Below are 13,613 nucleotides of genomic sequence, written 5' to 3'. Positions count from 1 at the left end.
TTCTTTGCTCTCCTCAATCTCCCAGGTTCCTGAAATGTAGTCGCCATTCGAGTGTACTCCCCAGCCCCTTGGGGAGGAGTTGCAGCTTGTTGATTGGCACTCTTTGCTAGTGATTATGGGGTTCCAACCATCACTTGAGGTCCTGTCTCACTTCTTTGGTTACCAGGCTTTGCTGGGGTTTTGTATCTACTGGATTATATAGAAACAGCCTTTTACATGCTCTCAATACAGAATTAGTTAGAATTTAGACCTCTTATTTAGGTTTGTTCCAGTAAGCGTGGATGTATTTAGTTTGATATAGTCTCTAGAGGTTTAGTGCAACTATGCACCATTCTTTGTCTACCATGTGGAGGACAACTCCTGGCTTTCGAAAGATACCGAGTCAGAGCTAAGCACCGTAAGTGGCTAGTGGTTGTTAGTTGGGGACATGGCTGTCTACCTGGTCACTCCAACACATGATGCTCAGAACACACTACTAGCTTATTATCAAGATTTGATATGCTTCTGATACAGAATGCGAACGGAAATGTGGTTGTATAGAAGGCCCGGTGGTTTCCCGGGCCGGGCAAGTAAGGTGATGCAAATACCGCACAAGCAGGTGATAGCTGCTTAACTTTGCAGTTAAACATGGGCTCAGCAGCGAAGCATGGAGCTCATAACATTACTGTCTAGTGCATTATTCTTCAAACAGAAAAATACAAAAATCTAATAAAGCTAAAGCCTTATTACAGTGTTGCCTTTTCGGTTTAATGAATTATATGCTTAAAAAAACAGTATTTTGTTATACTGTTATTGCTGGAAATACTATTTACCATATTCACTTGTTTCTGTTTTATGAAAATCATCTTGTCAAATGTTAATGTATGTCTGACAGTACATATTTTTCTTTTATAGTTTACTTCATAAATTTCCCTGGAGGAGACCTGATGAATGCCAATGCTGTTGGGATACATTGAGACCTGTACTGCCTTCCTTTGTTTTTTACCCTTTGTTTTCATGGAGAAGTACTAAACCATATTTTAACTTGGAGACTGATAAATTTTTTAATTATGTGTATGTATATATATATATATATATATATATATATATATATATATATATATATATATATATATATATATATATATATATATATATAAATTTTAACACTTCATCACAAAAACAATACATACTCTGTACTATTATGATTTACTGTATGTATCTTTCAGAAGCTCTCTCTCTCTCTCTCTCTCTCTCTCTCTCTCTCTCTCTCTCTCTCTCTCTCTCTCTCTCTCTCTCTCTCTCTCTCTCCCCACGTGCATATCAAGTATGGCAGCAAACTAATCTGAGCAAATCAGGAAGAGATACAAAACTGGGAAAGTTACTGAATCAATCAAACTGATAATACTATCTACTGTTGCTACTTCTAGTACTACCACCATTTAGGACAAACTAAAATGTTAAATAGATGCCTTTTCATTAGTGGTTCCCTTACTTGTAAATGTTTGATGGTGATGGCTGTATGTCCCCGTTTTCTTTCATCAGCCGAGCTCTTTCCAGCTACTTTTGTCACTTCTTCATCGGTCCACTTGGAAATGAGACCTCCTTCCGTCATATACGATAATCTGAATTAACCTAATATGTTAATGCCTCTCAAATGCAATCTACAAAACTTAATGCATTGAGGAAATGTTTTATGCAATAACAATGTCAGGTTAATTTTTGGTATCAGTTCTGAAACTGAACAAAGTATTTTAACTTTATCTTTACTTGCACAATTCTCAAAATTAAGCTAATTTACATAGTTTCAACGTAGAGAAATTTGACTGCTAAGTTTAGCCTTACAATTCATACATTTTTCTTGCCTACAAAAAAAAGCAACGAAAAAACAACTCACATCTGATTGAACTTGGACCTGAAGGGAGCTCCGCTGAAGCAAACAATGCCGTAGCCCTGAGGATAGAAGGTCTGCTTAGCGAAGTGGAAATTGCTCAGGCCTCTTGTGGTTGCTCTGATTCTTGAGCTCAGCTCAGGGTTGATCATGATCAGTTTATTCGGCAGAATCTGAAAGAACTTTACTTGTTACAGCTTTCCAGTGGGAACATTTTTGAGATTACCTAGTTGTTACTTCCAAGAAAGCTCAAATATTTTCTCTAACCAAACACTGATAGATCTAATGAATTTTGAATCTTAGTAAGAGCAAATCTCAATAATAACTTGACGTGCACATCTCCCGGAACAGTTCCTCATGTGCCTGGCTGGAAATAAAAAGAAATGCCACAATCAGGAGAGAAGTGCCCCTTTATGTTTGTGCAATTTCCATAGTTCTTAATAAAATTCCTATGACGTTTATGAAGTGACATTATCCTGTGATAAAAAACTGACCCCCTTCCTGTCATTTCCTCATGAAAGCAAAAAGTGCAGTCATTTGATCTTGTACGTGATATTATTACAAAATAAAAAAATTGTAACCTATTTCGTAACGGGATGATTGACAATCTTTAATCTAGTTGAATTCAATAAAGTTTCACAGTATCAGTTTTCTAGGATTTGATCCCCTTGTTTTGCTCAAAAATATATAACAACACACAAGACAGCACGATGAGGTCAGAGATCCACTAAGGCTCGCAAAACGAATTTCGTACCTTGTCAAAGCCTTCGCCAGGCGTGGAAAAGAAGCTCTTAGACCTGTCTTCGTGGTTGAACAACTGCCATGTCTCCTTGTAGATACCCTGTTTAGCCTCCTGTAGTGAAGAGATTTTGCATGGGAATAACCTTGAGGGATCAAGGGTTTTCAATCTGGGGTTCACAATCCTCAAAAGAGAGAGAGAGTTCATAACAAAGACTAAAATTTCAACTTATTTGTACTGCAGTTACCACTTCATATAAAATAAATTTCAATTTTAAATAGGATATATTAAATGTTATGTTATTAGCTGATGAGTTACTGTAAAAAGATGAAAGCCAGTTTTCTCAAAGACAGTTTTTAATAAATTATCATCAGTTCTTGTGGTTACCTACTGTCTGATCAAAGGCCATTTACAAATGTGACGAGGGGACCTCATGAAATAAAAGGGGGAAACGGATACTACAGATAAGGAAAGATATTAACTACGAAGAAAAATATAGACACATGGAATTTGAAGAAATGAAAGCAGTGAAAGGTTAAGGTTTTTAGGTAGAAAGTCAAGTAGAGCAGCCAAAATTCATCAGAATCTTTGCCAGCGTAGCCGTGAAACCAGAATGAATGGTCCATTACGGGAGGCATTGTTACATCCATTTGCCTGTCTGTCTTTAAACACGATCACGTGAAAAACTAAATGTGGCTTTCGATTAAATTTGGTTCAAATTCATCGACTATTCCTCTCCAATATGATTAACGTTCTTTCGGCTATCGATGGGGATTTTCCTTACAGAAGGCACTTGAATGTTTGTCCCCCCACATTTCGACTTTTTATTGTCCAAAAACATTCTGCAGTGGTCCCTACTGGAGGCTTCCCCTCATGATCCGATCTGTGGCTCTGTCACATGCCTTTTTTTCCTCTCTCTCTTTGCTAAAAATTAATTTTTTTAAGGTTTCCTTTTCTTGAATAACAAGAAAAAAGTTTTCTTTACCAAGCTATTTTACGTACAATATCTCATATTTCGTCATGGTGCCATTTCTCTATTTCTACGTAGGAGATTTACTCATTTACCAGACGTCAGTGTTCTCAAAGACATCCTTTGTGCCGAATAAAATCGGTTCTTCAAAACTGAAGAGGGAATTAATTTAGTTTTATTGACATTAGATTCCTCTCTAAATGTATATTCTAGATACAGTAGATAGTTGTTTGTGAACAATTACTTTATTGACGATGGCCGCATATAACGTGGCATTATCAAAATGTCTGCTGTCTCTTTGCAAACTATCATCAACTTTCGCTAGTTTGACTTACACCTATCACAACGCCCGGAACTCACCAAGCGCACCTTTGCACGATCGTTGGAAGTAGGCAAAGTATTTGGCCATGGCCGTGTGTTCAAGCATCTCGAGAACAAATGAACCAAACTGGGCAAATCCAAATGAACACAATTACAGAGACCACGCTCAGATGATTAACCTTTGGTGCTCAGATGAAAATCTGTAATCTATGTCGGTATATGGAAACAATCAGGGATAATCCTGGAAACAATATAGCCCTTATGAATTTGTGGTCGCCACCGAGTTGTACTTACAGAAACCTTTTTTTTTTTTTTTTTTTTTTTGAGATTCGGAAAAGAAAACATAATACAATGGCAGCATTTGGATAATCCTCCTGTGTGCCTTATTCACAGTTGAGTGGCTTCAACTGAGGCCATGTTTTCTTCTGTCTGGGCTTGTTTTTCCTAAGATTCTTAATATCATTTGAAGTATGAATGTACTCTATGAATTACGGCAAAAGGACATAACTTGTAGAGCATGCTTTCACACAGCTGAATATCTTAATCGAGTAAACGGGTAAAGAGGAATGGAGTGGAGTTGGGTTTGGGTCTCACCTTAAAAAGATATTCGAAGCTGGTTTCTCCAACAATCCCCAAAGTGAAGCCATCGGCAACGGCTTTTGATAAATCAGTCAGGTCGTCGATGGGTTTCTCAAAAGTCGGAGTTACCAACACGGCCGTTAACGTTCCCGAATAGAGGACTGCAATCGAATGTAGGAGCAGATTTATTTCTGGTTATGTATCTCAGTTCGCTGAAAATTACGACTAAGAAATGAAAGGTGTAATATGAAAGCTCATATGTTGCTGTTGAAATCACCACTCACTGCGCCTCCCCTCAGTTACTGTTAACTATTTCATCCTCATTTCTTTTTCTTTATTTAAAGGTACCGCTTCACATCATACTGGAGCAATATGTAAGCAAGTAAAGGTCCATTTTACCTAAGTATTTGAAAATGTCAATACTGTGGAAGTTTCCAAGCTACGACCACTGAAAAATAGAATAGGGAGTTTTTGGACAGATGTGCTATTAGGCAAGAACAACCAGAATACTAATTTAAGAGTTTATGACAGAAGTGTCTTTTATGAAATTATCTAAAAATTCTACAATTGACGAACTTGAAAAAAAGAAAAGCACGCATGCTCAATTACATACTGCTGAACGATGGACAAAATTCACTGGTTGCTGTTTCTCCGTTCCATAACGTAAGAAAGCCAAAAAATTGTTTTAATTTCATATTAATTCTGGGAGTGCAACAGATCCCCAAATGCAGCTGGAAATTCATATACGCTCTCCCACCTATTATGTAGCTAAAACAATAAATTACTCTATTCCATTTTTTCTCCTATCCATTTCAGGGACCGCGAGTCATTGTCTTCTCAAGTCGAAATGGTAATTTGACAGTGTACAAGACACCTGCTAATTTTGGTAATAGTATTAGTGCATTGTCAAATGGTGATAGTTAGGGCGTTTACTCCTTACTTACATGGTGCTGCCAAGCATCATTAACCTATGAATTCGAACGTCCTTTATCCCCTTCTCGCCCCTCCTCAACCCACTTTCCTGTACTATTATATTGAGTAATACTGGGTGTTATAAATAGGTTGGTTTTTGCAGATTGTGTTCATATAATTGTTGCTATTGTATTTTCTCAAGTTATATAAATAGGAGTAGGTTAAAGAGCGTATGACCTTCACCCTGGTCACCCAGTACAATGTCCTATCACGAATTTGACTCAAATTCTTTATCGCTCCTATAGACATGCTGACTACAAGTCGGTAAGATAAGGTAACCAAAACCAGATCACACTGTTGAACCTACAACCCAATATATAATTAACACTACTATAGCTATAGAGTGGAAAAGGAATTGTGAAATCTCTCTCCCTAGTTTGTATTAAGTATTATCATAGTTAAAAAGTGATGCAAACAATTGAGAATATCACAAGAACGGATACAGTTTTTGCACTATCTAGGAACAAATCATCCTCGTTATCACTCCTGACGTTGATTTGATTCTTGGACCAAGACAGAGAGGTCTGCCCACTTTCCCTCAAATCCCCCATGTAGGCGGAGCTTTGTCTACCTCCTTATTGCATCAGCAGGTGAATTGTCGTAATGAGTGGTTACCTCTGAAGGCCCATCCACATGGTCGAGCTTTGCTCGATGGACTAAGCTCGACGAACTCTGTTCCATGTGAAGTCAGAAGTGGAGAAACAGCAGATAAGGTCCTGACTTTTCCTGCTTCTGACGTCACATCGAACAGAGTTCGTTGGGCAATGCTCGACAAACTTTGCCCGATGTGACGTCAGAAGCGCAGATACAGCAGGAAAAGTGCTGACTTTTCCCGCTTCTGACATCACATCGAACACAGTACGTCGAGCAAAGCTCGATGCATCATCGCCTACCTAGTACCCAAGGTGGGAGGCGACTCCACCCCTGCATAAACCAGTACTCATCCTCAAAAGTCTGGACCGTCTCACTGCACCAACACGCCAAAGGTACTATTAACAGAAAACGTTGGAAAAATTAACCATTATTATGGTCGTTCGTCAAACCTCGCTATCCCTTTCATTATCAACTCTCCGATTATTTGCTGGTATTGAAAAATATCATGGAAAACTGTATTTTATTGCATATTGTAAATTACAGAGAGGTTTTGGGGAAAGGTGAGAAAAGCGGCGATAAAGAGAGTGAAAGAAGGAGGTACGGAAGGAGTGAGGGAGAGTGAAGGGATGGGGAATAGCGGACGTTCGATTCAGGTGTTTAGTCTTGCTGACTCATGCTACTTTGCCTATAAAGTCAAGAGTAAACGCCTTAACTAACACCATTTGACAACGCACTATATTACCAAAAATTAGCGGGAGGTGTCTTGTACACTGTGTCAAAGGGTACACGGACGGGATGCCGAATGCTTTTTGTCGAGGGACAAGAAGCAGAAGCCAGGAAGCCGAACGGACAGGATGCCGAACAGACATAATGACGAACAGACACAATGCCGAACAGACATTAAGTCGAACGGACAAAATGCCGAATATTGCTAAGATTACGGAAGATAAATATAAGCAAAAATCATAATAGTTAAGATATTTTTCTTCAATGACGTTTGACTTTTCACTAATTCGATAATTACTATTTAACTGCTTGTTTAATTAACAATTACCTAGTTTACTAATACTGCTTTGTAGTTATATATATTTTTTCTATATTCAAATTTGACTATGGAATTTATTTTTTGCGAGTTCAACCATGGAATTCACTATGACAGGACGTGGTAGCCGAAAATTGCTTCATAATGGATATTCATACGTTGTCGATAAAACTGTTGAATAAACTACTTACTGGAGATGTGAGCGACGAAAAGTGTGCAATGGTAGAATTAGAACGATCAGTGATACCGAACATGGACAAGCTTCAGATCATTCACATCCTCCCGACGGTGCTCATAATACCATTTTAAAAGCTTTGGATAAAATGAAGACAACAGCAGAACAAACAGAAGAGGTAACAAGCCGTGTAGATGTACATGATTTATTTGACGAATTGGTGAATTCCTTAGATGCTGAAACTGATGAATTCCTAAGTGATTTTTTGGTTTACTTCGAAAGTACGTGGTTAGGGATAATCCAGCGAGGTCGAAGGAGGAAACCATTGTTTGAGGTTGATTTGTGGTCTATTCACACTAGAGTTAATGATAATTTACCGAGAACAAACAATTCCCTTGACGGCTGGCATCAGGCTTTTAAAAAGAGAATTAATGTAACCCATCCAACACTCACCAAATTACTAAAGGTTATCAGAAATGAACAAGCATGTAATGAAATTCTAATTGAGCAGGCTACTGCAGGATTGATATATCACGACCTAACAAGAAATACGATGCCATTAACGATAGAATAAATTCCATATTTTGTTCTTATGATATGGACGAAGGATTAGCGTTTCTACGATTTCTGGCTCACAATTTTTAAGTTAAGTATTTTACTTTTAAAAACATTGTCGAAATAAAATGATTATCAAGCATTTTACTTTTATTTTGCTCCTTTTGTCTTTTATATGTGTTCTGAAATTTTCAAAACAAACAAAGAAAAAGTCTTCTTATCGATTTTCTAACGACTGAAGAAAAAAAAAACTATTATTGTTTTTTTCTTATAGTCAAATTTGAATAAAGAAAAAAAATATATAACTACAAAGCAGTATTAGTAAACTAGGTAATTGTTAATTAAACAAGCAGTTAAATAGTAATTATCGAATTAGTGAAAAGTTATCTATATCTCTCAGCAAATGCTATCATCCTATTATTATTTTTGCTTATATTTATCTTTCGTAATCTTAGCAATATTCGGCATTTTGTCCGTTCGACTTAATGTCTGTTCGGCATTGTGTCTGTTCGGCATTATGTCTGTTCGGCTTTCTGTCCGTTCGGCATCCTGGCTTCTGCTTCTTGTCCTTCGGCAAAAATGCATTCGACATCCCGTCCGTGCACGGTGTCAAAGTACCATTTGGATCAAATTGTTAGTGTTAAAGATATTAAAGAAAAACGATGACCCGTGGTCCCTGAAATGTATAGTAGGGTCCCATTCCATCAAAGGTGTTTTGCGAGACCAGCAAACTCAACTCTTAATAAACATAATCAGCAGTGAGATTTGTTTGTGCGACTTACTTCATATTAACTGTTAAATCCGCACAGTCATAGCACTCAGAAAAAAAGTTCTTTCGCGTATCTTGAACGTCTTCATATTTTCGATCCTCCTGATAGCAAGTGGGGTTTTATAACGCATTCTTGAAGCGGCAAATTTAAAGGCTTTTAAAGTTTTCGAATAACTTGAGACTATCTGTTGCTATTCTGTTGTCTGGTGTTTATTCCATCCGTTGGCTATATATTATGCAGCAAGTCATTCAAACATTTTGGGCTCCCAAGTCTTGATAACGCCTTTTAAGCATTATTCTAGCTCTGATGGGGAGCCAGTGCACCTCAAACACTACAGAGTAATCCTGCCTTCGGCCACACCACCCTTCGTTAATCTTGCTGCTCTATTTAGTATACTTTGCAGCTTCCAAAGTTGCACCTTCGGGAGATCATGACAGACTGAGTTGCAATATAGTCCACTATTTGTGACAAGTTTTTAAAGAATACAAGATATTTTTTAACAAAACATTATTTCTTAGATGGTGGCCGATAACACTTGCATCATTTTTTATTTGGGAAGTCACCTGACAGAGAGCAATTAATTGCATTTCCGACAAGCAAATATGCAGTGATGACAATAGGTTAACAGAGAGGGGCAAACTGTAACACGGACGAGCGAGCAGCATCTCCAGTAAGCAGGAGAGAGGGAAGATCCTACAGTTAGAATAACTAAGGCCCATTTTCTTCAGGACTCTTGGGGCAAACTACGACGCAACACTGATATACAACAGCCTATCTACAAGCCTCACCCTAACCTTTCATGTCTCCGTATTCCTTCTTTTCCAGGGAAAATATGTTAAGTAATAACCCTTACTCTTAACACCTTCAAAGACTGCATGCGTAGATTACAATAAAGAAATCTATTTTACCAGTACTTTGTTATAAATAACATCAGTATCACTACTGCAACAACAGCATTCACACCCTGATAAGTCAAGTTACCTGTATTTCCCGTCTGTGACCTGTAAATGTCAATCTGGATAATCTTTATGTTAATCCAATCAGGTAAATCATACTCTAAACTGTCTAAGACATGCTAAGTTAAAGTTCCTTTCATAAAACTGTGGTCGAGTATGAATTTGCATTTAAAAGTTCATTTCAAAATGCTGGTTATAAAAATGTGGTTTAACTTGACAATATGACAGTGACTAGGATGACAAAATTTTTTAATTTCCATTAAAGAGTTTAGATCATGCAAAAACTCAATCACACGCCAAAGTTCAGTTATTTGTAAGTTTATAATCTGCCACCTAGATCAACACATTGGGGTGGGGGTGGGGGGGTCTGACAATAGCTGTCAATTTTCGACATTCCAAAGTAGAAAGCTTCTATAGTACAATGTTCCTCTAACATGAATACTATTGTATTATATCCCACAAATTTATATTATTGTCATGTAAGAAAAATAAACGAGACAAATAAAAAAAATCCTACTCTCCTACATCTGATCTTGGGAAGAATCCAACACTCCCAGAAAAACAGACTTGGCCGAGAAAAAAATTTCAAGTTATATGCTTACAACATTATTTTAGACAACTTTATGGGATGTACCAAATTCTCAGCATCGGCTGCCATTCTTTCATCGATTAAAGCAAGCACTAAATTGTTAATTTGGTTTTAATATTCGAGAAAGAAACCATAGCTTACAAATCCTAACTAAAAACTATAGGCAATGACTCAAGCAAATCAAGACTGGAGACCTAAAATAATCCTGGGGTATTTTCTTTCTGTCCTTTTTCAAAACTAAGTCTGTCATATTAGTCTAATTCGCATTTAAGTAACGGTTATATGCAGAAAACTTAGTCTACTCTTAAACATGTAGAGTGACATTTAATATCTAATGGTAGTTTAAAAGCCTAATTTCTCAATATTTACTGTGGACGTTAATTCTGACAGTTACTATATTCCAGGTTTATAGTGGAAGAAGGTTCAAAATGCACTACAAAATGCTCCTCACCACATCGACTTCAAAACCACCTTCAAAATTGGCTCGCCTTCCTCCTGTATCCTTTTCCTATCCTGAGCTTGGCAAGGAAAAGTATATTATATTGTATTATGAAGCTTTCCTGTGGCAATTTGGATTCAGACCAGGAGTGAAGTAAATATAACTTTTCATGAGGCAAACTACTGCAGCTACCATTGTCTCACTAATTCAGCATACTTTTCGCCGCTCCTAACTTCGGTAATCGTTTATCACTTTGATTGATCATTGCTGTGCTTCTCTTACTCTTTTTTTTTTTTTTTATCATTTTTCAGTTCGGCCGCTTAACATCTAACGACCAAAGCATTCTACTATCGCTTTGTCTTCCACTTAGGCTGTTATCACAGCTAACGCCATACCGAAGGGGGATAAATAACGAAAAACAATTATAACATTAAATATCCTGACAGAACATAGTTCTCTACGAGGGGCATGCGCAAAAACTCGCTTTCCCTTCAGTCGAGGTGAAAGAAACACCCCCCCCCTTTTTTTTTTTCTATAGATACTTAACCCTACGAGATAGAAGCTTTACAGCTATTGATAGAGGCGAGTAAATGAAATATGGTATGGAACCTCCGTAGAATTTGTAAGCCCCATTTTTTTTTCTCGTACAATAATTTTTTCAATATTATCAGCCGGCCATCTACTACCTGCTGTGTCTCTTCTATTCCTACCAAGGGTCAGCTAAGGGTTTAACGGGGTTCCATTTCTACCCGTTGGTTTTTTCATTACACCTGACAACCTCTTCCACTTCCATACCATTAATATACCTCATTTTTATTCATGACCATTTTATCACTTCCAAATCATCGAATGAATCTTACGGGCTGATCGGTGCGCATGAGCTCGTGCTGGCTTAATTCCATCTCAGTCTAAAACAACAACGAAAATAAATCAGAGTACCTCTACAAGAAAAAAAATTTACTCTGTTTTCAATGCAAAATAGTGAATCCCAATCGGAGGCCAAAAGGTTAGGACCAGAAGAGTCTACACATTCAATTTCAAACGAGGCAAAGCATCACTGCAAGGAAACGACGTCGGGTTCATGTCAAGATTAGCGAACCCACTATTTTTCATTACAATGTTATAACCACTGATATCATATAGATATATAGAATATATTATATAATATATATATGTATATACAATATCCATTATATATAATTTATATTATATTATTTATATATATTGTCGATATATATAAATAATTATATATATATAATATATATATATACTATATATATATACTATATATTATATCATAATATCATATATATAGATTTTATTTATTAGATTAATATTATATTAGATAATATATTATTATATATATATATATAATATATATAGTATAGTGAATATATCAATTATTATAGATATAATACTATTCAAAGTGGTATACTACTGTCTTGAAAAATAGTGGGTTGGCTAATGTTGACATGATCCCGACATCGAATTAACCATAAAATCCGCAAAAGGGAGGCAAGCTATCCTAGACCTTGAGGTGCAATAACCACTCATTTTACTTGTGACCACATTCAAACGCCGATCCAATCATTCTAATTGTAAGATATCACAGGAAGAATTGAAATGCAAAATATTACCAAAAAATATATAATACAGAGGGTAATGTTTAGAGACCTGTAAACCACTAGTGAATAAAAAATAACTTAATAGCGTCTTCCCGTCGAGAATATGAGTTACGCTTCCGTAAGTGAAATCCTCATTAAATACTTTTCTATTTGCAGTAACCTAACCTTAAACCTTTTTATGGAGGATTTGCCCAAGTTACTCAATAGAGCTGTCCAACTAAGTAGGTCTGACCTCAACCCGATGTTAGAGGAAATATTTGAAGGGCCATGTTTCTCAATTTTTTTTTTTTTTTTTTTTGTAAATGCTGCTAAGATGGTGTGTGTTTGTGTGTGTGTATCTTACCGAGTATGTTTAAACAGAAGAGATACCAGAAGAAGTAGGTAAATTTGTGCGGCCAGTAACGGGAGTTTATCAAGTTGTTTTGGACGACCAGACACCGGAACATGTTGAAGGTGAAAGTTTCCAGGTTGCCTTCCAAGTCTGTCCTATCTAGGTATTTCTTCATAAACCAGTTTTCGAACGTCAGCAGTGGGCCGATGATAAGGGTAGAAAGGACTATGCAAATCCAGACCTGATCCAGAGAAAAAAAAAATCATACTTAGGTTATAAACGGATCCAGACCTGATCCAGATTACCTTGAGAAATTCATATGCACATCCAGACCCAATCCAGATAAGTAATGGGCAGATTCAGCCCGATCCAGATTGACTTAGAAGGTCATGTGCAGAGCCAGACCCAATCTAGTTTACATAAGATCAGACAAAAGGTCATATGCCAATCTATGCCGGATATAGATTTCATATTCAGAATAAAGATAACAGTGGAAAAAAAACCAATAAAAATTACTGCTATACAAGAGTTCTCCAAAATCTACAGATAGGTGAAAATGATAAAGTTCAATTAACGACTACAACTACAAATGTTTTAATAAGACCCATTTTGTTTATATTCGTCCACATCAGTATGTATACAATTCTAGACAGGAAGTTTAACTATCATATCGCTATACTTAGCAAAATTACTAGTCAGTATATTATATTACGAGATTTAAATTTTAATTCTAACGAGGAGTAGAGTGGTGTAATTAAAAAATAAAGACTAATGCATTGTGGGGTGTTTTTGGATTTTTAATTCCTGTTCAACTGACATAAAACTGAACTAATAAGGATATAGACATTCCTTCGACATAAATACTACGATGTTCTATTTTCTGGATGATATATTGTTTCATATTTGTTTGACAGTAAAATCAAGCAGTCAAATGATAGCCGTTAAGAAAATATTTAACATTCAAAAGGAGGGCAATACCTTTCCCTCTCACATATGAAATTGTCGTTCGTCTTCAATGTCACCCATCACATGAAATATCATGTTTTAGAAAACGCATCATCATCCATAGCTCTGATTTACCTGGTA

The 13,613-nt window shown here is 36.6% G+C and overlaps 1 long non-coding RNA gene across 1 annotated transcript; it reads right to left on the bottom strand.

Moving 5' to 3' along the window:
- Nucleotides 1–1,473: 1,473 nt before the first annotated feature.
- On the bottom strand, nt 1,474–2,721 carry LOC135225452 (uncharacterized). Its single transcript, XR_010316967.1, has 3 exons — nt 2,625–2,721; nt 1,877–2,043; nt 1,474–1,604 (listed from the first exon to the last, which is right to left on the bottom strand). It is a non-coding gene; the product is annotated as an uncharacterized LOC135225452 (long non-coding RNA).
- Between the last annotated feature and the right edge of the window lie 10,892 nt (nt 2,722–13,613).

The sequence above is a fragment of the Macrobrachium nipponense genome, chromosome 13, assembly GCF_015104395.2.
Source record: "Macrobrachium nipponense isolate FS-2020 chromosome 13, ASM1510439v2, whole genome shotgun sequence".
Lineage (NCBI taxonomy): Eukaryota > Metazoa > Arthropoda > Malacostraca > Decapoda > Palaemonidae > Macrobrachium > Macrobrachium nipponense.
This window is presented reverse-complemented; position numbering and strand designations above follow the sequence as displayed.